The sequence below is a fragment of the Mauremys mutica genome, chromosome 10 (assembly GCF_020497125.1).
Source record: "Mauremys mutica isolate MM-2020 ecotype Southern chromosome 10, ASM2049712v1, whole genome shotgun sequence".
Classification (NCBI taxonomy): Eukaryota; Metazoa; Chordata; order Testudines; family Geoemydidae; genus Mauremys; species Mauremys mutica.
In genome coordinates, this window is record NC_059081.1 from 75,471,030 (window position 1) to 75,495,174 (window position 24,145).

The 24,145-nt window shown below is 46.3% G+C and overlaps 1 protein-coding gene across 2 annotated transcripts in view; it reads left to right on the plus strand.

Moving 5' to 3' along the window:
* SH3BP4 (SH3 domain binding protein 4) overlaps positions 1-24,145 on the plus strand; it is a 131,544-nt gene that overhangs the window by 51,701 nt on the left and 55,698 nt on the right. Inside the window, exon 1 of one of the 2 annotated variants that reach the window (XM_045032227.1) lies at positions 23,403-23,481. The exons of the other annotated variant lie outside the window; for it this stretch is intronic. The gene's annotated coding sequence lies outside the window, so the exon portion shown is untranslated. Of the gene's footprint in view, positions 1-23,402; positions 23,482-24,145 lie in introns of those variants that run through there. 2 annotated transcript variants of the gene reach the window in all.

Sequence of the window (24,145 nt, forward strand, 5' to 3'; positions counted from 1 at the left end):
TCAGGGAGCTAGAGTTCCTACAGCAATGGGAAAACCTCTTGCATCACACACAATTCAGAGGGAACCGTTGACTGTGCTGCTCCTGTCTAACTTCTCCAAGGAGTGGAGAAGCTGGGGTCTCTGAACACTCGGACTAATAAGGGACTAATCAACACTTCTCCCCTACAATATTGAAAGAACTTTGTGGCAGAACTGCCTCCTATATTCTGTCTTTGCGTCAGTGCTAAATATATATGTCCCCAGGTTAGGGTTATTTTAATGGATGCAGGGTGTGGAAGCGTGATTAAGAACAACCTGTGGTTAGCTTTCAAGTGCTGCCTGTTCTGCTTCTCCACCCCCATCCCATTGAATGTAATTGTCTCCTCCTGTTGCACCCTGACGGCATGGGGATGGGTGAGAAGATGATTTGCACAACAGTTGTTAATTTATGCCTTGCAGCAGCAGATCCGGGCCAGATGCCTCTGCTCTTTTTGTTACTTTTCTGTTAGCTAATAATCACACATTGGCAAGCGCGAGGGCGCAGGGATGGGGTGGGGCAGGAAGATAGCTCGTTCCACAATCTCTCATGATCCCTTGGAGCAAGGCGTCTGTTCACCCACCCACTGTTTCCTTTCTTGGAGCTTTGTCCCAGTTTCTGTGGCTTTTCTTTAACAGACCAGTTTCTGGAGTCCCACTTTTGCTGTAACTTCTGTTGATTCAGTTTTTCACACTCTGGCCTTTGTGGGGTCACTTGGCATGAACAGTGCTCCTTAAACATCCCCTCCCTTCCTAGTCAGGAGGGATGTCCCCCGGGTGCCGCCTACCTGTCCCCTGGGTCTTAAGGGGCCCTGCTCCCCAGGGCTCCTAGTGTTGTGATCTCTGTAGCAGCAGGAGTCCTTAACTTCCCTTCAGGCAGTTGCTGCTAATGCAGGAGTTTACCTGGTTGGGATTATCCCTGCAGGTAGGAAGAGTGTGTGTCTCATCCGAGGCCCTAAATGCTCCCCTTTCCGCCCCCTCTCCGCATCCTCGGTTGCTCTCCCTTCAGAAAGATCAAGACAGGCCATTTATTGGTCCTGACCAATAACTTCATTAATGAAGTGCCATTTGTGGTTAGAACAGCACTCAAAGCAATTCTAGGTCACCCCTGTCACCCGTGTTATGGGGCTCATTAATAGGTGCTAATAGTAAGGCAGTACATAGAGGATTATGTTCAACAGGCCAAAGAGGAATTGGACGCATGGCACTGGGGCAGTGTTCGTGTTGTCAGAACAATCTTCGCTTTTGGAGCGCCCTACTCTGAGTGCTGTCTTAATGCTAGGATTTTGCGTTTGTGTTTTTAGGCATTGAAGGAGAACTGAACCCTTTGCTAGCAGATCTGGGAAATTCCATGCCCGGACAGCTACGCACTTTACTAGCAAGTGCAATGTGCACATCCTAGAATTTTTGACGCTGCATGCATAGTCCCATACTTTCAGACATGCCTAATTGTATTATAGAATCATAGAATGTCAGGGTTGGAAGGGACCTCAGGAGGTCATCTAGTCCAACCCCCTGCTCAAAGCAGGACCAATTCCCAACTAAATCAATTACAAGACTAGATTTTTATTTCAAACTTTGCAAATCACATACTGCTAACGTAATGACTATTTGTGTGACAAGTGTAACATATTGATGTGTATTACCGTAGCAACTACAAATCCCAGTCCTGGTTTAGGAGCCTGGTGTGCTGGGCATTGTACAAACACACAACAAAAAAAGTCCCTTGCCACTTGAGTTTTTCTGTTTGAAATGAAGGTAGCCAGAATCTATCTATTTTTTTGAATTAGGAACTGTGTGTTTGTCCTCCCAGAATTCAAACAGCCAAAAAGATTTTACTCAAACATCACCCCCAAAAATCCTCTTATGGGCCAAAGCCATGCTGAAGCAACTGTCCCCTCCCCCCCCCAAGCTAAACTGGAGAGTAACAATTCTACACCCATTTTCACTTTGTGACTCAGTCTCCCTTCCAGTCCTTTAATGCCCATGTGGCTGCTAGTCTACCCCCTTTAACGAACTGGCTAACTTGAGGTACAGAGGACTTCAGGGGCAGTGAGGCTCAGTCCACTGTCAGCTCCCAGTCCCCTGCTCCAGCCACCACCGTTTGCTAAAGCAGAAGTCTCAAAGGGAATGCAACTGCTGGCTTTATGGTACGACAGCCCAACTTTCCATTGCACCATGGAGTGGGTGGGCAGCCCTGGTCGCTGTCCATCGTGTCAATAGGAGGGATGGAGAGGAAGAAACCTGGGCCTGTGGGCTGGTTGGAATCCCCATAGACCAACTTACTCATAGACTTTAAGGTCAGAAGGGACCATTACGATCATCTAGTCTGACCTCCTGCGCAACGCAGGCCACAGAGTCTCACCCACCCACTCCTGTAACAAACCCCTAACCTATGTCTGAGCTACTGAAGTCCTCAAATCATGGTTTAAAGACTTCTGCCAATCTGCTCTGGAGGAAAGTTCCTTCTGATCCCAAATATGGCGATCAGCTAAACCCTGAGCACGTGGGCAAGACTCACCAGCCAGACACCCAGGAAAGAATTCTCTATAGTAACTCAGATCTCACCCTATCTAACATCCCATCTCAGGCCATTGGGCATATTTACTACTAGTAGTCAAAGACTAATTGCCAAAATTAGGCTGTCCCATCATACCATCCCCTCCATAAACTTATCAAGCTTAGTCTTGAAGCCAGATATGTCTTTTGCCCCCATTACTCCCCTTGGAAGGCTGTTCCAGAACTTCACTCCTCTGATGGTTAGAAACCTTCATCTAATTTCAAGTCTAAACTTCCTGATAGCCTGTTTATATCCATTTTGTTCTTGTGTCCACATTGGTACTAAGCTTAAATAATTCCTCTCCCTCCCTGATATTTATTCCTTTGATATATTTATAGAGCAATCATATCTTCCCTCAGCCTTCTTTTGGTTAGGCTAAACAAGCCAAGCTCTTTGAGTCTCCTTTCATAAGACAGGGTTTCCATTCCTCGGATTAACCTAATAGCCCTTCTCTGTGCCTGTTCCAGTTTGAATTCATCCTTCTTAAACATGGGAGACCAGAACTGCACACAGTATTCCAGATGAGGTCTCACCAGTGCCTTGTATAACAGTACTAACACCTCCTTATCTTTACTAGAAATACCTTGCCTGATGCATCCCAAGACTGCATTAGCTTTTTCAATGGCCATATCACATTGGCGGCTCATAGTCATCCTGTGATCAACCAATACTCTGAGGTCCTTCTTCCTCTGTTACTTCCAAGTGATGTGTCCCCAATTTATAATCAAAATTCTTGTTATTAATCCCTAAATGCATGACCTTGCACTTTTCACTATTAAATTTCATCCTATTACTATTACTCCAGGTTACAAGGTCATCTGTATGATATCCTGGTCCTTCTCTGTATTAGCAATACCTCCCAGCTTTGTGTCATCCGCAAACTTGATTAGCACATTCCCGCTTTTTGTGCCAAGGTCAGTAATAAAAATATTAAATAGGTCCCAAAACCAATCCCTGAGGAACTCCACTAGTAACCTCCTTCCAGCCTGACAGTTCACCTTTCAGTATGACCCGTTGTAGTCTCCACTTTAACCAGTTCCTTACCCACCTTTCAATTTTCATATTGATCCCCATCTTTTCCAATTTAGCTAATAATTCCCCATGTGGAACCATATCAATGCCTTACTGAAATCGAGGTAAATTAGATCCACTGTGTTTCCTTTTTCTCAAAGAAGGAGCTCAGGTTGGTTTGGCTCGATCTACCTTTTGTAAAAGCATGTTGTATTTTGTCCCAATTACCATTGACCTCAATGTCCTTAACTTTCTCCTTCAATTTTTTTCCCCTTTCACACAGCAAGCCTCTGTGTGACACCCCCCTCCTATAAATTAAAAACACCCTGTTATATATTCAACAACATTATAAATGCCGGAGGCAAAGTGTGGTTTGGGGTGGAGGCTGACCCCACATGTAATAGCCTTGTGACCCCTGAGGGGTCCCGACCCCCAGTTTGAGAACCCCTGGTCTAGTGTGTCCTTTTTCTTTAATTGGGATTTTTGCAAATATCCTTTTTCCTATATTTATTCTGACAAAGAGAAATTTGATGGGAACAAGGCTGTAGCAGTAGGTGCTCCAAGTTCCTGACTGTTTTGTCATGGTTAGAAAGTCTCTCCAATCCCCTTCTGTTAATAACTTTCCATTTCTCCCATATCACTGACCTCTGCTTTCTCAATGTCTGCATAGATACTACACTAAGGCCCCAATCCAGCAAAGCACATGCTGAATTTAATGGGGCTACTCGTGCTTAAAGTTTAGCATGTGTTTAGGTGCCATGGTGGATCGAGGGCTAATTCAAGAAACCTTTTTAATCGACCATTGTGTGTAATTAATAATAGTTTGCTATTGAGGCGTTCTCAATATAGATTATGCAAAGTATGTGAATACTTGAACCAGTTTCAAGAATAGCTTTGTTATTTCAGACCCTGTGACAGAATGGATTTCACCAGTTTCTGTAATGGACAAGTGCAGTTACACCCACCCTGGGCTTCATATATCCATTGACCCAATAGTTTATTGGTGGTGAAGCCAGGATGGTATAACTAAAACCAATGGGAAGCAGCCTTGTGGAAATCATTAAAGCAATCCCACTAAACTCATGGAGAATGAATTTTCAAAGGTGCCTGATCTATATTTAGCTGCCTGAATATCTACTTTAGCATTGACTTTCAATGGTATTTGGGCAGCTAAATCACTTAATCCTACCCATCATTTGAAGTTTATTTTTTAATCATAATTCACTGAACTGATATCTTTAATCCTTGATTCTCTTTCCCCTTTCTCCTGGCTCTGGGAGAAGCTGGATACCACTTGCTCTGCAATAATTTTGTTTTAATGTTTGCATTTTTTTTCCACATTAGCTGTGTCTGGTTGAGTCTGTTTGGAAGCACCAAATCCTCACTCTTTTTTTGGCGCCTTGCTTTCAAGCTGAAATCACAGAGAAAAGGGTCACTCACATTAATAAAGAGCCCTAATTGGAAGTGGCTTTCAGCTCCTGTGTTCAGTGGTGCAGTTAAGGAGAGGATAGAATATGAGTGTACAGTTTTGTTCCAGTTTACTCTAGCTCCTAATACTGACCAACTGGAGTAGCACTTGTGCAATAAGACACAGAGCAAGGACCACAGGCCAACATTTTCAAACCTGAGTGCCTAAAGATAGTCTCATAGCCCCTGATGTAGCATGCACCTAACTTCAAGTGTGTGTTTAAGTTGCATTAAGTTGGTCAGATAGAAGCATATGCTTAAAAGCTTTGAACAGGGATGGAGTTACTCATATACTTTAAAGTTAAGCAAGTGCTTAAGTGCCATGTGGAATCATATTGTGGTACCAAAATGGGTGTGGCCCAATTTTTATTTTTTCCTTTCCCTCCCAATCAGCCATTTCCATGTAGGAGCCTAACTTTAAACCCCCAGGTTTGAAAACTTTGGCCACAGTATGCCAAGACTTGAGATCCATGGCAGGCTGGAGAGCCCAGCCATCTCATCTTGATGGAAGGAATAAGAAGCTTTTGGGGTTTTCCCAGATTAGTTTGTTCTGAAATTCGTTGCAGAATGGGTGAGGGAGTGTGCAGTTATGCAATACTCATTCTGGCCACACAGTCATGCTGGAAGGGCATAACAAGTGGGGTCCCGCAGGGATCAGTTCTGGGTCCAGTTCTGTTCAATATCTTCATCAACAATTTAGATAATGGCATAGAGAGTACACTTAGAAAGTTTGTGGATGATACCAAGCTGGGAGGGGTTGCAAGTGCTTTGGAGGATAGGATTAAAATTCTGAATGATCTGGACAAACTGAAGAAATGGTATGAAGTAAATAGGATGAAATTCAAAAAGGACAAATGCAAAGTACTCCACTTAGGAAGGAACAATCAGTTGCGCACGTACAAAATGGGAAATGACTGCCTAGGAAGGAGCACTGCAGAAAGGGATCTGGGGGTCATAGTGGATCACAAGCTAAATGTGAGTCAACAGTGTAACGCTGTTGCAAAAAAATGAACATCATTCTGGGATGTATTAGCAAGAGTGTTGTAAGCAAGACACAAGAAGTAATTCTTCCACTCTACTCCGCGCTGATTAGGCCTCAGCTGGAGTATTGTGTCCAGTCCTGTGCACCACAGTTCAGGAAAGACGTGGGCAAATTGGAGAAAGTCCACAGAAGAGCGACAAAAACTATTAAAGGTCTAGAAAACATGACCTATGAGGGAAGATTGAAAAAATTGGGTTTGTTTAGTCTGGAGAAGAGAAGACTGAGAGGAGACGTAACAGTTTTCAAGTACATAAATAAAAGGTTGTTACAAGGAGGAGGTAGAAAAATTTTTCTTCTCAACCTCTAAGGATAGGACAAAAAGCAAGAGGCTTAAATTGAAGCAAGGGAGGTTTAGGTTGGACATTAGGAAAAACTTCCTAACTGTCAGGGTGGTTAAGCACTGAAATAAATTGCCTAGGGAGGTTGTGGAAACTCCATCATTGGAGATTAAGATCAGGTTAGACAAACACCTGTCAGGGATGGTCTTTATCGAGGGTTCTCAAACTGGGGGTTGGGACCCCTCAGGGGGTCGTGAGGTTTTTACTTGGGAGGTCGTGGGCTGTCAGCCTACACCCCAAATCCCACTTTGCATCCAGCATTTATAATGGTATTAAAAACACTTTTTAAAATATATTTAACTTATAAGGGGGGGTTGCACTCAAAGGCTTGCTATTTGAAAGGGGTCACCAGTACAAAAGTTTGAGTACCACTGGTCTAGATAATACTTAGTCCTGCTATGAGTGCAGGGGACTGGACTAGATGACCTCTCGAGGTCCCTTCCAGTTCTATGATTCTATGAGGATAACTGGCACAAAACAAGACCCCAAACCTGCAATTTGTTGTGCTTGCGCACTGTTTTGTATTATGGTGGCCTGTCGGAGCTTTAGGCATGGACTGGTACCCCTGTAGGTGCTGCTCAAACACAGAACAAAAAGACCGGCCCTGCCTCAAACTGCTGCCAACCTTAACTAACAGGGTTCTGCTCCTGGGTGCTTTGTGGCTCATGGTCCAAGTCTGTGGCATTTTTTATGTAACTGATGTGGATGTAAACTATGAAGTTCTTCCAGTATTCTGGTCAGGTAGTATAGCTCAACTGAAGAGCCTCCCTCTTGCTTAGACTTACCATTGCTCATTTCCTGCCCTGCCCTGTCGAGGATAATGAGGTTGAACTGGCCTTGCTTAGCATCAGCCAAGGCAAAAAGGTTGAAACACTACATGGAATTAGAGCCCACGATGCCAGGTTTTCAGGCGTGCTCAGCTCCCACTGAGAAGAACGTGAGCTGCTGGGTGCTGTGCGCTCTGGAGGATCTGTCCTCTTGTTAACACATTGAAACAGCGAGTGTTTGCAGAGCTCTGCTCCCCATCTTTTAAGAGAGACACTGAAGCCAAATTTTCAACAATCAAACATATAAGCCATGCAGTAAGGAAGTGGAACTGAGTTGCACTCCAGTGGGGTGCTCCCTTAGGCAGTGCCTGTGCTATGCCAGTGGTGAGTGACTATCCCTGCTCTGGGCCAAGAATTTTCACAGCCGCCTTATCCTGGAACATTCCCACATTCGTCCTTTGTTCACGGAAAACTTCATATTTCTGCAAGTGAATTTGCTTCTTGGGTGTGTCACGGTTCTCTCTGTCTGAGCGTTTCAGCTCTTATCTCAAGCCTTCAGCCTGCTCACTCCACTTCCAGCCTGCTTGTTGGGGTAGCATGGTGTAGTGTGACTCTGCCCCGCTGCGGGCAGTCTTTGGAGGAGCGGGGACTGTGTCCTGTTGGGACCGCACTGTTGACGCCAGGTTGTTAGGTTGAATTGTGAAAGGGAAGGAGAGTCTCTGATTAGGAATCCTGTGCTTTGTTCTATTAGTCCCTCTACTTCTTGAAACTCAGGCTTTTTAAAATGAGTCAACTGGATTAAAATATCCTTCTTTGTTCTATCATATCAGCTGCGCCAGAAAACTTATCACTGGATGCGTGGAAGTTCATATTAGCCTGTGTTTATATCTACAGAGAGCCTGCATTTAACATCATCGAAGAAAATTTTTTGTATATTCTTGAAGGTGAAAATATTTTTTTTCTGTTTTATAAATCTGAGAACTAAGGGGACAGTATCAAACATCACATTATCCCTCCTCCTTGAGTCGTCATTCCATCGTTTGGGTGTTTCTGCTGCCAAGTGGAGAATTTACTATCTAAAACTGTTCCTGTTGGTTGATGGGCATGGGCGTGAAGACACCATATAGGCAGGGTGGTCAGGATTCATTGGGGCAGGCTTCCCAAGCCCAAACATGCACCATAAACCCCCAAGCCGCTGAGTTAGGCCTGGAAAATCATGAGACTGGCTTGAAAATTGTAAGATTTTTAAAAAGTTATAAATTTGGGGCTATTCTAGTTTTTTGAACCTTTTAAGGGTGCACTTGAGTCACATTTTCAAACTTTTCTCTGCAGCCATGAGTGCTCTGAACTTTTTTTAGCTTTCATTGAAAATAAACAAACTGTTTCCGGATCTGAAGAAGAGCTCTGCAAGTTCGAAAGCTGGTCTCTTTCCCCAGCAGAAGTTGGTCCAAGATACTACCTCACCCACCTTGTCTCATCTCCTACCTCATGGGGGTTTTAGATGGAACCTCAATATCGTGAGTGTTAGCAACACTGGGTGGGATTAAGGTGTCAGATCCTCAGCTGGTGTAAAACAAGGTAGTGCCATTGAAGTCTATGAAGCTATGTTGATTTACACCAGAGTCCTAGAGTTTAAGGCCAAAACAAACCTGCAGTTCATCTAGTCTGACCTCCTGTGCAGTACCAGCCCCCGCCAACACCCCCCAGATAGGAAACTGCTGGAAGACAGGTAAAGTCAGGAGTTCTCATTAACCTAGGTGTGAAGTGAGTCTCTGGGCTCCTTGCCAGCTGTGACTGGCTGCTACAGACTCCTCTTGCAGAGCATTAATGTCTTCATGCTGCACATTGACTGCTCTTGGAAATCCACACACTTCATTCTGTACTGTCCCAGCTCCCTTTTCCACCATCTGACCCTTCTTTTAGCCCATCTCTATGGAGTCTGAGGGAAGTGAGCTTGTATGGGTATAGCTGAGGGCAGGATTTTGCCTATGGGATTTTTTCAGTGATGGTGATGGATCCATGGGGCAGAAATAAATCTAGCTTATCTAACAGCTCAGGTAGTGAACCATGCCACTTGCTCTGGAAATCACTGAGGGTATGTCTACACTACGGGATTATTCAGATTTTACAGAAGCTGTTTTTTTAAAACAGATTGTATAAAGTCGAGTGCACGCGACCACACTAAGCACACTAATTCGGCGGTGTGCGTCCATGTACCGAGGCTAGTGTCGATTTCCGGAGCGTTGCAGTGTGGGTAGCTATCCCATAGTTATCCCATAGTTCCCATGGTCTCCCCTGCCCATTGGAATTCTGGGTTGAGATCCCAGTGCCTGATGGGGCAAAGAACATTGTTGCGGGTGGTTCTGGGTACAGCCTCACCCCTCCCTCCGTGCAAGTAGCAGACAACCGTTTCGCACCTTTTTCCCTGGGTGAACTGTTTAGACGCTATAGCATGGCAAGCATGGACCCTGCTCAGCTAAAGACAGCAATCATGGACGTTGTAAACACCTCGCACATTCTCGTGCAGTCAATGCTGAACCGGGACCTGCAAAACCAGTCGAGGAGGAGCGGCTACGGCAGCGCGGCAACGAGAGTGATGAGGACATGGACACAGAATTCTCTCAAACCGCGGGCCCCTGCGCTTTGGAGATCATGCTGGTAATGGGGCAGGTTCTAGCCATGGAACGCCGATTTTGGGCCCGGGAAACAAGCACAGACTGGTGGGACCGCATTGTGTTGCAGGTGTGGGACAATTCCCAGTGGCTGCGAAACTTTCGCATGCGTAAGGGCACGTTCATGGAATGTTGTGACTTGCTTTCCCCTGCCCTGAAACGCCAGAATACCAAGATGAGATCAGCCCTCACAGTAGAGAAGCGACAGCCCTCTGGAAGCTTGCAACACCAGACAGCTACCAGTCAGTGGGGAATCAATTTGGAGTGGGCAAATCTACTGTGGGGGCTGCTGTGATGCAAGTAGCCAAAGCAATCATTAAGCTGCTGCTACAAAAGGTTGTGACTCTGGGAAATGTCCAGGTCATAGTGGATGGCTTTGCTGCAATGGGATTCCCTAACTGTGGTGGGGCGATACACTACATTTTTATTGTTGCACTTTTATCTCCCAATATGTCTCGCCAACTTTTAACTGATTTTTAAGTAAGAGAAAAGATAAATAGAAAAACAGCCTTGCAAAGGGATCACATTGTGTTAAAAATTAAGAATTGCTTAAATGAGGCAGCTGAGCACTGTATTTTGGCTTTAAAAGGTATGCCCTGATTTATATTTAGGGCAGCAAAGCAAACTGGACGCTACCAGGCTCTCTCAGCAGTTTCTGTATTCATATATGAGCCACTTAAAGTCAGCAGAAGATGGAGTATTGTTTGATAAATAAAATTAGAAAGACACTGACCTAGCACTTAAGTTCTGATGCATGCCTGGCCCCACCTGTCTGTCACAGCTACTGGGCTTCACAGCTTCAAAAATCGAATGGGGAAGTATGCAAGGAAAAAAGGGGAAGGCAGTCGCACTTTGCTAAGCTATAATTCTGGAGTCTTAGTGTGGATCCCCTGCTCCAGAAAAGGCATATTTGTTTTATTGTAAGCTCCTCCCACTAACATGTTGGAACCAACCAAAAAAATAAACATCTCTCCCCCACCCCTTTCCTCTCCAAAAAAGATAAACTCCATTCCACTGGTGCAGAGAGAAGTAGCCATGATGTTATGATGGTCTATGTCCGGAGTAGATGATCCATTTCAAGAATAAGCATGTTGTGAACAAAGGATGAAAGAATGAACAAGTTATGGTTTTTCCATTCATTTGTACCGTTTAGTCTTTGTCTTCACTACAAAAATGATGTGGTCTTAACAGGAGCTCACTAACTTGAGGGAAAATCCCAGTGAAGATGAGACAGTTGGTAGTTTTCTCAGAAGTTAGATTAAGGTAACCCTTTGACTCTGGTAGTCTTTAATTCAACCTGCTAACCTGTGTGAAAACTGGACTGCCTTGTCTTTGCTAGGATTTTAACTAGTTCACTAGCTCGAGGTAAGAAGACACCTTCCTCCCCAGCAACCTAGTGAAGTCGAGCCCTTAACGCAGATGCAGCTATTGCCCAATACTCGCTGTGCTTTTAACTGAAGAGGAATTAAGTGCTGCAAAACTGCCACAATAGCCAGGCAAGTTAAGGGGGAAAATAAACCCTGTTCATGATTTCATTCTCCTGACTTTGATTTATACAACCAATCTCAAACTGTTGGCATTTGTTATTAGTTCCTTGTTTTAAATGCATCCCCTTTTTATTTTGAAGATGAGGCTCTTGGGCTCCAATATTTTTCCCTGTTTCCCCAAAATGTTTGTTCATTTATGGTTTTTAAACCTAATCAGCTTAGGGCAGAACACAAATCTACCTTACTTGGCCATAACCTTCAGAGAAAGGGAGAGAAACGCTACAGTTGTTTGAGAAGCACCACTGTGGGCACTCCAGTTCAGGTACGTGTGTGCCCATGCGCCTCCCATCGGAGATGCGTTAGCGGTATCTGTTCGACCCGCACATGCACCCTACGTATCCTCATGCCCCATTCCAAAGCGATCAGCCCTCCGTTCCTTCTCAACCATCTTGGCCTGAACCAGAGCTATAGTGCGTTTGCCTTGAGCCTGCCTCGGTTCCAGCTGCTGCAGGCTTTGCTGGTGCAGCTCATGGGGGCTCCTGGACCTAGAGCTGCCCCTTAACCCGTTGTTCTGGAGTGTGAGGTTTGTACAACCCATCACAGAGCTAGAATTCCCTTACTAGGTATGGGGGGATTGGCTTTTGGCCCTCGGCCTGCAATACCCAGGTGTTGGGCTTTTACCTGGTAGGACTAAACGACTTCAGAAGTATCCTAGACTGTTTCCATTGCGAATGGGCCTAAAGGGGCCACAGTTTCCACCCAAACATATCAAGGTGGATCTCTGGATGTATTTATAAGCATGACCATAGTGGGTCAGGGCAATGATCCCTTTAGACCAGTATCCTGTCTTCTGATAGTGGCCAGTGCCAGGTGCTTCAGAGGGAGTGAACAGAACAAGGCAATTTATCAAGTGATCCATCCCGTCATCCAGGCCCAGCTTCTGGCAGTCGGAGATTTTGACTGATAGCCATTGATCTTAGCTAATTCTTTTTTGAACCAAGTTATACTTTTGGCCTTCACAACATCCCCCGGCAAGGAGTTCCACAGGCTGGCTGACTGTCGTCTGGGCACCACTTGAATATTAATGTGGGTCAATAGTCTGAGATTTCCCGTCAGTTATGGCGAATTTGAAACTTGGGCAAATCCTCTTTTTGCCTTTATGTGATCCCTCTCACCAAGGCTACTTGTTAAACAAAGGCAGAGAGTAATGTCCACCTGTGTTAATTTCATAACCCCATACTTGTACTTACGTTGGTGACGTGTTTCCCTGTTCTCAGTCAAACTGAATTCCTATCTGCCTGGAAAAACTAGTGGTAATGATCCATCATCTTGGATGGATGAAACACCCAGCAGTCTGGGTTATCAGCTAGTCACCTGAGCTTGTGAGAGTAAACGTGGCTCTTGAATGTGGTATCTGCAGCCCATATAGAAGACTTGAGCAAACAAAAATAGATTGTACAAGCTAAGATGAATGGTGAATGCAGGTTTCTTTCATGCATCTAATTTAAGAAATCCAGTCAGTATCTCCTTATAGATAAATGGCCCAGGTAGCTCTTTGAGATCCAAGAAGGGAGGAGGAAACTGGTTGACCTCGCATTACTTCACTTCTCAGAGGCTGGATTATACATTAGACTGTCTTCTATAGAATGTGATAGCATTATGTGTCAGTTACATATTCCAAAAATATCTTGGGTGAAATCCTGGCCCCCATTCAAGTCAATGGCATTCCATGAGGGCTGGGGGCAGGAGATGGGTGTTCATCCCTTATGGCAATTTAGAGAGTGAGATTTTTGGAAAATGACATGTCTGGTAAAACTTTCCAAAGGGCCCGAGTCCCACTTCCCCCTTGGCCCGAAGTCTTATTGATTCCCTTATGCAAATGGAACTTGGATTCGTTACTCAGTCATGCACTTCTCAGAAATTGTACTCCTTAGCTGTTTGGCCTCGGAACACAGAATTTAGTAGCGGTTTCTCACTTGCACAAGTTCTCTTTAACGCTTGCAAATGAGCTCTGTCATTCACAGGTCCTGTCTGCTTGCTGCTTTCTAAATTTAAAATTTTGAACTAGTTTCATAGTTGCCTGCAAAAGAGTGTTAATTTCATTAGTGATTCCTGAACACAAGGTAGGATTGGGTGCGTCATCTCTAAAACCCGGGGTGCGAGGAAGGAGAAATCAAATGACGTGGATAAGAACTTAATTCACAGCTTTCAGGCTACCATGTTTTTTAAAATAACAAGAGGTGCTACAAAGGGGGGCTCTTAACCTTCCAGTGCGAATGTTTGTGTGAGGGGGAGGGTGGGAAACAGGGATGATTGGGAGAGCTGGCTGAATTATTTTTGTTCAAAGCTTTTGACCAAACACAGCTCCCCCAATCTCCCGACAGTCTTCACTTGGAGAATTTTTAGATGTTTGTTTAAACAAACAAACAGTGGGGAAAACAAATCCCCACCCACCAAAAAAGGGGAGGCAGGAGAGAGGCAAAAAGGGTCAGAAGCAAAAGCCCCAAACCCCGCTTTTCTGAGAACGTATTAATTTTGACCAGCGCTCCCAAGCAGGTGTCGTCTGAAAACAAATGGTTCCTGGTGGTTAATGGCGGGGAACGGGGCGCTTGGTGATTTTATCGATAGAGCTAAAGAGTTGGGATTATTGAATGGCTTCTAAAGCCGCAGAAGGGCTGGGTAGTTAGTCTCCAGTCCACTCTGCGTTGGGGGCAGGCCAGAGCCTCACCACACCAGGAGCAGCCGAGAGGACAAATGGTGTTTTGGGGGCTGGTCTCCACTTAAAGATGAGGTTGACATAGCTGTGGGACTCAGGGCTGACACTGATACTCTCCCGCCTGAGCGCGGTTGTTAAGCCGACCTGAGCCCCGGGGGGGATATGGCTCGGTCGGTAGAGGAACTGTCTGTTAGGTGATGACAGGGTAGAAATGCTTTTAGGGAGACTTTAGCGCTGCTCCAACCCTCTTGAGGGACACAGGGTGGCCCTGAGAAGCCTGTATCTGGAGGATTCCCTGGCACCGGTGCTGCAGAAGGTCTCCCTAAAGCAGCTGGCTCCTTTGCTCCCTCCTGCCGCCCAATTCTAGCCCAAAGGGGCATGTTGGGTAAGGGGTGCGTCAAGGTGAGGCCCCTGCTGTGGAGAATCTAGGCACCCAGAGGAGGTTGTCATAACATAGCCAGCCCCCCACCCCACCCAAGCTGGCAAAATAAATCCCGGGCCTGTCCAGCCCCCAGACAGCTTGAAACCCTTGTTAGTCCCGTCGGGGACTTTAACCCCAACAGCGAAGTTAGTTGTCTGTCTCCTCTGGGGCTGCACTGCTGGCGTTCAGTGCTGTTAGAACTGTGCCTGATCTGAGGAAAAGGGAGTCTCACAGGGAAAACAATGTTCTCTCTGACATGCCGGGAAAGGTGGCTGCTGCCTGCTTGACTTTGTTCAGTGCACTTGGTTACAATGTTCATCCGCTGTTTTTGTTTGCAGTCTGCAGAACAGTTTGTTCTTACAAACACATCAGAGCCTTATAAATCAAACTACCTCCAAGCCAAGCACCGGCCTGGCATGTGCAATGGAAATTGGCCGCCCAAACAAGCTAAAATGTAAAGATCTGCAAGAAAAGAAACAACTTGGAACTACCTGCCCCCTGAAATTGCAACACGTTAGATCACTAGGAGTTTTGGCAGCGCTGAACCTTGGTTACAGACTGTCCAGGCCACCTCATCTCTCCCTGTGTGCTCACACAGAGCCTAGCACAGTGGGACCCCCGTCTGAGTCGTGAGGTGGCAAGCTGCACGTATAGGTGAAGAGGATATAAAATCAATATGTTCTATACAGAAATACTCTGTCCTGTTCTTGTTTGGGTCATTCAGTACCTAATGCTAAAGTCTTACTCTTCCTTGTTTGTTTTTTGCATGTAACCTTTAGACCTCCCTTTATCCTTTGTAGACAAATGCCAAAGGGCAGATCCTCAGTTGCTAAAAACGATCATAGCTCCATTGAAGCCAAGCTCGCCCCAGCTGAGGGTGAATGTTGTTCATAGGCCCCCACTGTCATAAACAAACATCATTCAGGGTCAACCAAGAATGTGGCCCCACTGTGCCAGGCAGTTTTCAAACACACAGTAGCCCACAGTCTGACCAGCCAAACAGATGAGCCAAACGCCGTGTGGTGAAGGGGTAGAACCCCCTGGCAGGGTGGAGTGAGCAGTGGGATGGTGGCAGACAGCATGATAGTACCAGGATTTTGCAGGGGTGGGCAGGTGCATGGGTTTACTTAGGAAGAGATCAGCAAAATGGAAAGAAAACTGGGAAGGGGGATGCGAGCAGGGGAGTCGATGCAGACAGCCAATCAGCACAGGGTAGAGTAAGTGCAATCAAATTGATGGAAGTTCTGACTGGCTGAAGGTCCCTGCTTGGCTGCTTCTGCAGCTGCTGCTTCCTTTCCTTGGAGTCTCGGGCTGGTTCCTCTTTGCACTTCTTCTCCACGAACACGTGGGGTGGGGGCAGTGGGGCAGAATGTGTGTGTGTGGGGGGGGTTGGGTGGCCCTTGCACAGTGCTGGGTCCACACGTTGCTGGGGGGACAGGCGGCCCCTGGCTGCACCCTACTTGACTTCCTCTTCCTCAGTGCAGTTTTGGCTGCTGCCTCTATCCACCAGAAACTCTGTCCCTGGCCCATTATTAGTTTGGGAGAGGGAAGGCAGTTGCTGATTAAAACAAACCATTCTAATTCTTGCCTAATGTAGTTCTAGGTCAGTTTATTTTTGTGGATCCCAGTTATAACTCCCCCCATGGCTCCCCCAAAATTAAAATATACAGTGGAAATACTGCCACTATTGCTTACCTATAGAATTCTAGCCACTGTCAGTACACAGCGTCTGGTCTGAGAGTCAATACCATCAAACCACTGAGTGACTAGCCCCCCGGGAATGGAAGTTCGTTACTGAACAAAATGTTAGGGTTGTTCTTTCAAAAGTTTACAATTCAACATTGACTTAATACAGCTTTGAAACTTTACTATGCAGAAGAAAAATGCTGCTTTTAACCATCTTAACTTAAATGAAACAAGCACAGAATGTTTCCTTACCTTGTCAAATATTTTTATTAAAACTTTCCCTTTGTTTTTTAGTAGTTTACATTTAGCACTGTACTGTATTATTTTCTTTGCTGCTGCCTGATTGTGTCCTTCCAGTTCCAAATGAGGTGTGTGGTTGGCTGATCATTTCCTAACTCTAAGTATCTACTGTATAAAGCAGGGGTAGGCAACCTATGGCACGGGTGCCGAAGGCGGCATGTGAGCTGATTTTTCAGTGGCACTCACACTGCCCGGGTCCTGGCCACCAGTCTGGGGGGCTCTGCATTTTAATTTAATTTTAAATGAAGCTTCTTAAGCATTTTGAAACCTTATTTACTTTACATACAACAATAGTTTAGTTATATATTATAGACTTATAGAAAGAGACCTTCTAAAAAGGTTAAAATGTATTACTGGCACGCGAAACCTTAAATTCGAGTGAATAAATGAAGACCTGGCACAGCACTTCTGAAAGGTTGCCGACCCCTGGTATAAAGTTTTAATTCAGTTAATGCGTTCTGCTAACGATACCCCCCACAAGTGCAGCACAGCCAGTTTACATATGGCAGCAAACCTCAAAATCAAATTACAGCTTTGGTTTGTAATCCAGGACTGTGCATTCTTTTAAAATGATCACTTCCTTGTCTTTACTCAACCCCTGAATCAATCAGAAAATGCACATCTGTATCCCTTTCTAAAGAATGGGAGTCAGGAGAGGAGAGCATACATGTGCATGTGAGTCAGAGATGGGTTATTGAATTTGTCATACGAGAAATGGAATGCTTTATGATGCCCAAGGAGACATGATACAAGATAGTTAATATCCACTCTAACAGTGGAATCGGTTTGGGTATTTCGTAGTGTTCGCAGAGCTCTTTCGTTTCCTTCGGGGGGCGTGGGTGGCAAAGGGATGTGATATTTGATGGGCACTCGTATTCCGATTTACATAGGTCAGGAGGACTTCTGAGCAGTACAAGTCACTGAAAGGATTCTAGGTGGTGTCCTTTATGACTGAAGCAGTTAGCCACTGTTGAGGGCCTTGCTGGGTTGTTTAGGATGAGAAATAGATTGAACTGGTTGGAAAATACTGATCTGAGGAAATGAAATGTGTTTTTGGCTCCGTTACTGTTTCAGCAAAACGTAGGCAGGCAGCATCCATCGGAAGCATGCCAGATTCTTGTGGCCTGCTGGGGAGCCCAGGTTCCAGGATCTGAGGCAGCCCTGCCATGTGGGCTACCCTGGGGTCCAGCCATGGAGCAGGGGCTGTCAGGTTAGCCAGTCTACCTGCTGCAGATTGGGGCAGCTAGAAGCCCTAGCACCATCCAGAACTCCCGGGCAGCCCCACCATGCCAGGTTCCTGACTCCCTGCTTGGAGACAAGAGCCCGGAAGTCCATGGAGCCCTGGGTCAAGCCAGGGCTCTTCTCCCATGTCTACAGCAGGGAAGCGTGGAAGACCTGAGAACCCAGGTCAAGCTGGGGCTCTCGGAGCTGCCTGAAGGTAATGAGTCCGGCTTCCGGGGTCCAAAGCAGCCCTGCATGCAGACTGGCCAGGGACCCCAGGGCTTGCAGACTCCTGGCAGCAGCTCCACTGAAGCTGGTGATGTGGTCAGTTTCACTTGCTGCTGTTCAGCCAGTGGCAGCAGCTAAGCTGACAAGAATGTAATTTTTCATATTTCATCTCTGAAACAATGTTTTGATGTCGCTAAAACAAAGGGTTTGGCATTTCTGGAAGGTTTGGAAAAAATGGTGAAAACCGGATTTTGGAAAATCTAAACTTCTGGTATGATGAAAATCCTGAATTTCAGCCAGCCTGGAGGTTGTCAGTTGGTACTTCGTGTACATTCATTGTGAAGAAGCAGGACTGCATCGAAGTCCTGTTTGCCTGAACACAGTAGGAACAAAGAGCCGGCAGTTTCTTTACTCAGTTTCCAAGCTCTCCTCTTTAGTCGATCTTGTGCCGCAAGGAGCTCTGTCCCTCTGCTGGCCGCACTCACCACCGCAGCTTCTCACTTTCTGCCTCCCTCTCTTACTGTTGCAACCCAGCAGTTCCCTAGCCCTGTGTTTGCAATCAGTGCCAGAGGACCCCTCAGCTCACACAGCTTAATGCACCTTCCACCACAATGCGAGTAAGCATTGGAGGGCTGGGGCTAAATAGACCCTTCTGCGGTCAGGGCATGAGCTTTCAAGAGGGACCTCCCATGACACCCTTTGATGAACTAGTACGTAAAGACCAGACCCAGGGGGATCCCTGTAGCCCTGATGTACCCCTCAACTCTCTGCCAGTTGGCATCAAGCGGTCCCTGGCTCACAGTCATCCCATCACCATGGAAAAGAAAAAAGCAGTTTTGTTTGGGGAACTAGTATTAAAGAGCAGAGTGGTTTTTTTCAGGGTGCTCAGTATAAACGGAACTGAGGGTAAGCCGGGGGAATGAGCCTTGTACTTGCTTTATTGAATTCATTGTGAGTAAAATTCTGCACATGCTAGCGGGGGGGTTCCCCCATCATAAAAAAATGTGATGTTACCTCCGCTGACATGCCCCGTTTCCGATGAGAGAGGAGGGTGCAGCACTAATTGCACTGTTAAGAGAAACTATCTGCCGTGGGTGGGTGTTTCTTTTGGTTATTCTTTCTTCTGCCTCATGGGGCACTGGGGCTTAATTAATCTATAAAAGCACTCGGAGATTTGCCCTCCAAAGCTGTTATATAAATGCAAAGCATTGTGATGATTGGCCATCTCTCCCTTCCAATGGAGCAGTTTGCTTCCTTAACCTTCCCTCTCTCTCCCACCTCTGAGTTATGAGGTTGGACCCATGCCTTACTGCAGCTGAAGGCACTCACCCAGCAGCAGTGTGCAAAGGGATGTGTGTGAACTGTAGCAGCACAGCATGGGGGGAGAGTGTCTCTGTGCATTTGTCAATGTTTCTCACTCTTCTGCCTTTTAACACAAGTCGCTAAAGCTGAAGTCTTAGTGAAGTGCAGTTTAGTGGTTAGAGCACCGGACTAGCACCCGGGAGACCTGCCTCCTCTTCCCCCATTGGCCAGCTGTCTGACCTTCCCCTCTCTATTCCTCTCTTTGCCTGGCTGTAAAACTAGGATCATGAGAGTGACTGACTTCCTTTGTAATGCTGCTTGGAGAGCTGTGGCTGAGAAACTCCCAGGGGAGATGGGGCCAGCCCTGTAAAACTGGGTGTTATACTATTAACATTACATGTCATGATGATCAGGGAGCCTAGTTTTCCATGATAAAACCCCCCAAATTCTCTGATTTTAAAAACCATAAAAATCTGCATTATTCCACCATTGAAGTTCAGCATTTCATTTTAGTAGCCCTAGCCACAATATATCTGGGTATCAATTGACCACAATGTTTTATTGATAGATTTACAATTTTAAACTGACAGCCAAGCCCCGTCCATTCTCCTGATTATTTGAGTTTTTGATTATCCGATCTGGCCCTGGTCCCACTCAGATAGGATCGTTGGGGTTCCACTGTAAAATGTTAGTTTTTGCACAAAATGTAAAAATTCCATGTTTTTCAGTGGCAAACAGATTTCTAGGATCCCTAATGCTGATCACTTCCAACCCCTGCCCTGCCGTGACACACATTTTAAAACAATATTTGAAACTCTTTCTGAACATGCTGCTGGGCTCCTGCCTGTTGTAAGGTTGTAGACCAGTTCCCACCCTGCTCCCACAGTCATCAAACAGCAGAGGATCTTCAACACACATAGAGAGACTCGTCTAGTTTTTACCCAATAAACACTAATGTTTTGGGGCCAGGTCCTCAGCTGGTGTAGCTCATAAGAACGGCCGTACCGGGTCAGACCAAAGGTCCATCTAGCCCAGTATCTGTCTAACGACAGTGGCCAATGCCAGGTGCCCCAGAGGGAGTGAACCTAACAGGCAATGATCATTGGCATAGCTACCCAGTTGCATTGTACGTGGAGCCCTATCTAAAACTTATGCTCCAGTGCTTTGTCCTGTCCAGTTCTGTAGTCCTGTGCAAAGATTAGAAAATGTTAGGCTTGGAAATGCTGGTTGGGGCGGGGGAACCCTCCGTTGTCTGCCTTTTTAAGCAGAGTTTGGAGATTGCAGAGAGAGCATGTGCATATTAAATCTATACTTTGCAAAGGATACCCTCAAACTACTCTGCATTGGCAGGGGACTCTTGAAATATGTAGGGTATATTTATATATTTGAGTAAGGGACTTAGAATAGGCTCAATCTTGAAAATTTTACCCATCCTCTGCTTGGAACTGTAAAGTGAATTAGGACCTTGGTTAAGCAGTGATTCATGCTGTCAATGCCCCATTTAGTTAGGCTCGGAGCAGGCCCCGAATAAAGGGGAAGAAACAATTACCCTTTGCCAGGGCCTGGCCACAAGCCCATCAGCATGAGGAAAAACTCCAGGCTAAGCCCTGATCTGCCCTACAAATTTATGCTGGTGTAACTGTGTCACTCAGAGGTTTAAGCTTGACTAACTGTTGGTTCTATACTCCATGCGTCTGTCTGGATGGGATGGGGTGGGAGCCTGTATTAGGAGTTTGCCCTGGGCCCAGCAAAATGTTGCTTGAGGCCTGGTTGGGAGGAGCACTTAGCACAGATGTAACCTTAACATTTCCTTTCCCCTCCGCACTCTGAATGTTATTGGACTGATGGGCTTGTGATTCAAGTACTGGACATTGGTTCCCAGAACTCCCTAGTCCAGTCTTGGCTCTGTGACCTCAGGCATTGATTCAGCAAAACACTTTGGTGTGTGCTTGAATCAGGGCCTTCAGTGCTCGGTGCCTTGGTTTTCCCCATATGTAAAGTGAGGTTAATATTTCCCCACTTACATGGTCAGGATACATTCATTAGTGCTTGAAGTATTCCAACTGCATGGGGATGAAAGCTATAGAGAAATCAATAGTACGTGCGCTCTCTCTCTTTTTTTTCTGTGCGCGTATAGGTATAAAATAATATTTTCTTAATCAAAGACTGGAGATTGAGATATCAAATCCAGGCATTTCCTAGTAATTCATTCACTCTGTGATATTCATCAGGAGGTACCAAGATAACTGAGTGGGGAAAGGGCAGTTCTAAGTAGTTAGCAAACACTTTGAGCTACCAGCCGTGCACATCGTTGTTAGCAGGGCATTCACCACACAACTTAGCCTTGTATCTGCCTGGCAGTTTGTGTCCTGCAACTGTTGTCAGAGAGAAGCTCTGTAATGGTAGCTCTCCCTACCTTCCTCGCTCTTCTCTCCCCCTCCCCCACCGCCCCCGGCAATGAAGCAATCTGGGAGGAGGCCTCAGAAGATAGGCAGATTGTAGGTGGGATGGCAGTTTATGGCCTGTTGAGTTTGGTCTGGAGTTCTTTGGTCAGATGGTAAATTTGGCTTGGCCTATGTCTACACCACAAAATTAAGTCAACTTAAGTTATGGCAACATACAGCCACAGCTGTAGTTAAACCGCTGTTGCATGTTCACATTATGCTTCTTGTGTCAGTGGAGCACATCCACAGTACCAGCTCTTGCATTGACACAGCGCAGTGCATTGTGGGTAACTATCTCACTGTGCGACTGGCTACAGGGTACTGCAGTGCCTCCTGGGGCAGGTTTCTCAATCCCATCATCCCATGGGCATCCTACTAGATTGCCAGCCGCTCTTCAACTGCCCTGGTAACCTGCTAGCCAGCCGTCTGTCAGAAAGTGTGGGTCCTGCACTGCTCCTCAGTACTGTGCTGTGTCACTCGGGGAAGGGATCCCCCCGCACTCACCAGCAGCGGCGGAAGCAGAGCAGCCCGGCCCCAGCCGCAGAGCTCAGCTTCCCGCCGCAGGTGAGCATGGGGGGCGTCCTTTCCCCAACCTCTCCGCTCTCCTTGTCCCGGCCCCAGCCGTGTCGCTGGGGAAAGGTCCTGCGGTGGGAAGTGGAGCGCCATGGCTGGGAGCTGGCAGAGTGGAGCTGGCTGGGGCTGGGCTGCTCTGCTTCCCACCGCCGGTGAGTGCGGGGAGGTTGGGGAAAAGACGCCCTCTGCACTCACCTGTAGTGGGAAGCAGAGCGCCGCTGCTGGGAGGTGGGGGAGTGGAGAAGGCTGGGGCCGGGCTGCTCCGCTTCCCGCCACTGCCGGCGAGTGCCTGTCGGGGAGGGGTGTGTGTGGATAGGGGGCGGAGTAGTCAGGAGATGGGGGGTGGGGTGGGGTTGGGGTAGAAGGTGGGTTCCTGGGGGTGATTAGGGATGGGGGTCTCTGGAGAGGGTGGTCAGGGAACAAGGAATGGGGAGGGAGTCAAAGCAAGTTTGATATAACGCAGTCTCACCTATTACGTGGTGAAATTTTTTTTGTATCCCGAGGGTCGCGTTCTATTGGGGTAGAGGTGTATTTTTTTTTTTTATTGGAGCAACTTCTGTTGGTGGAAGGGAGAAGCTTTTGAGCTTCACAGAGCTCTTTCTCAGGTCTGGGGAAGGTAACTAGAAAAATATTGTTTGTATCTCAAACAAGGGTTGGTAATGGGCATACGTTCTTAGCAACATGAGTTGACCTCAGATGGTGTCTCAGCACACAAGCGCAGAACTTTGAGCATGTGAAGTTTAGCAAAATGACAGTGTTACAGCTTTGAGCAGGGGGTTGGACTAGATGACCTCCTGAGATCCCTTCCAACCCTGAGATTCTATGATTCTACCTCACTCACTGAGTGTTATAGAACAGCCCAGAATATCTTTTGGATTGTAGGTGGAGAAAGGACTGATGCTTTCTTTGCTGCTGCTACTTTCTCAGGGGGATGGGTTGATGATGATAAATTGGAGATGCATTTCTTGTTGTCAGCCAGATAGGTGGTCTGGGGCTAGATTTACAGATTGTGTAGTTTGGATGGAGGAATTTTGGAAAATGGCCTGGCAAAGTTTCATAAACCTTTTTTTACAGAGATATTTTAATCTGCCATTGTGTTTATTTCACATGCTTCCCTCTTCCCTCCAGGCAGCAGAATGGGAAACCTATTCAGAAACTCTACCTTGTTGCTGTCAGAAAAATCCTGTGGTAGTAAAGGCCTGGTCTTTAGGGTCTGCCTCAGACTCTCCAGGTGAGAGAGAGTTTTGCTCCTCTCCCATCTCTGCCAAGAACAGCCTTGGCCAGAAGCTCTGTCTGCGAGTGAGCTTATTGTGGCTCAAAGGCCATTCTTCAGCCATGCAGGAGTTTGAGGTTATTCAGGACCTGACCTGGTTGTTTCCATGAGGCTGAGAAAATTGGTAATATAAGTCAGGTATTTTTTGACACAGTTCTGTTTGTTTATGCCAGGGGTAGGCAACCTATGGCACATGTGCTGAAGGCAGCACGCAAGCTGATTTTCAGTGGCACTCACACTGCCCGGGTCCTGGCCACAGGTCCAGGAGGCTCTGCATTTTACTTTAATTTTAAATGAAGCTTCTTAAACATTTTAAAAACCTTATTTACTTTACATACAACAATAGTTTAGTTATATATTGTAGATTTATAAAAAGAGACCTTCTACAAACATTAAAATGTATTGCTGGTACGCAAAACCTTAAATTAGAGTGAATAAATTAAGACTCAGCACACAACTTCTGAAAGGTTGCCGACCCCTGGTTTATGCAGACTGCACACAAAGGAACAAACAGCCAGCAGTCTCCTTGTTCTAAAATCCAAGCCTGCTTTGCAGGCAGTCCTCTGCCCAAAGAAGGTCTTGGCTTAGTCGAAGGGCTTCTCTCAGTCTGCTTCCCATGGCT